Raw genomic sequence first — 1,919 nt, forward strand, 5'->3', positions numbered from 1 at the left:
GAAAAAAAAGATACGTATGGTGATGAGAATTACATTTTCTCAAATAAGATAGTTTACAAATTGATCATATCGTAATATTGACAAAGCTAGCAGAGGAGACCCAGAAAGATAACTTCTGAATACCAGCTGATTTAGAATATTTAACTGCAGGATTAAAAACAACATGGGGGAAAAAAATCCTTAAACTTGTTCTTTTGAGCCTCTTTGTCCTAAAGACAAATTGCAAGGAAATCACCCTTTTCTACACTAAGCCTAGATCCTTTGCGCTTCCTTGAATTTCCCAGAGGAATGAAATGGATCATTGTTGTCCATATGGTGGACATAACAGCACATCTGAGTGGAGTGTTAAAGCTGAAAGCAGTCCTTGGAGCTTCAAGATTTCCCTGAAGTTCACGTTAAAGGGCAGAAGCTGTGCAAGGCATGTTCTTTGATCACAGGATAATAAACCCAGAAAATAATAAAAGCACAAGCACCTGGATAATAATTTTTGTAAAACTCTTCTAAACAGCTATTTTGTCAAGAAAAGTGCGGTAAAATACAGTGAAAACAGCCAAAATAGAGGATGACATATATTGCTGAAAGGCAAATTGATGGTCACTCATAGAGTGAGTGAATTAAACCTGCAGCACTAGAAGCAAAAGTAACAAAGATAGGATTGACCTTGCTGCTGCTGCTGCTACTAAGTCGCTTCAGTCTCGTCTGACTCTGTGCAACCGTATAGACGGCGGCCCACTAGGCTCCCCCGTCCCTGGGATTCTCCAGGCAAGAACAGTGGAATGGGTTGCCATTTCCTCCTCCAATGCGTGAAAGTGAAGTCGCCCAGTTGTGTCCGACTCTTCGAGACCCCATGGACTGCAGCCTACCAGACTCCTCTGCCCATGGGATTTTCCAGGCAAGAGTACTGGAGTGGGGTGCCATTGCCTTCTCCAGCATTGACCTTATCTGACACCAAAACTTAGACAATTTAGTATCAAAGTTATAGCTTCTGAGTTCACCTAGTAATACAAACCTAAGAATTCTAGAAAGTACAAATAATATGTCCAAAGAACAATTTACCATTTCTATGTGGGGTTTATCCTTCGATGAAAAAGCAGCTTGCTTTAAAAATCAAAACCGTTACTTTAATATATAGCTTAACAGGGCCATAATGAGATCTGTTGACCTGTTGGTTGCTTGTCCATTTTTGTGATCATACAAATGCCATAGACTTTTTAGGATATGCATGGTTTACTTGAAACAGTCTCTGGCTGGTGGGGTAGGATTAGCCTGATTTATTTAAGTAAATCAATGCCTAATCTTCATCTCTAACTGTATGACTCCTATATAATAAGACAGCACAGAATGGATATTGGTGAAGCAATCAAAGTGTCTAAAACTGTTTCTTAGAAAAATAGCTAAATTTACTGAACTCAACTGTTTGCCAGGCTAATTGGTTTACACACATCTCAAAACCTGTGAAGTAGGTACTATTATTCCTGTTTTACAGAAAAGCTGAAACACATTCAAAGAACTGAATGGGAAATCATCTTTTCCAAAATCACGAGTGAGGAAGCTGGTTGTCTTATGTAGCCAGTCTTCATCGAAACCCATGCTTGTAACCTCTACACTAAGTATCAATGGCTGTAACAAAGAATTCAGAAACTACTTCACAAATTTATATTTATGCAGCAACAGGAAATCCTTCTAAAATTATGGAATAGCATTGGAATAATGTGTAATATTTAGTGAAAGCAAGCAGGATACAAAATTATATACATAGTGTGATTTATAATTTTTTTTAAGCTAGAATAAGTTTGAAAACCCAATGTGTGTGTGTTTGCTTTTCACTATTGTCACTTTTTTTTTTTAATCTAAAAAGTATACTGTATCCCCCATAAGATCATAAGCTTTTGTAAACAAACTCTTTATTTTTGTAACCT

This window comes from Oryx dammah, unplaced genomic scaffold (assembly GCF_014754425.2).
Source record: "Oryx dammah isolate SB20612 unplaced genomic scaffold, SCBI_Odam_1.1 HiC_scaffold_27, whole genome shotgun sequence".
Classification (NCBI taxonomy): Eukaryota; Metazoa; Chordata; class Mammalia; order Artiodactyla; family Bovidae; genus Oryx; species Oryx dammah.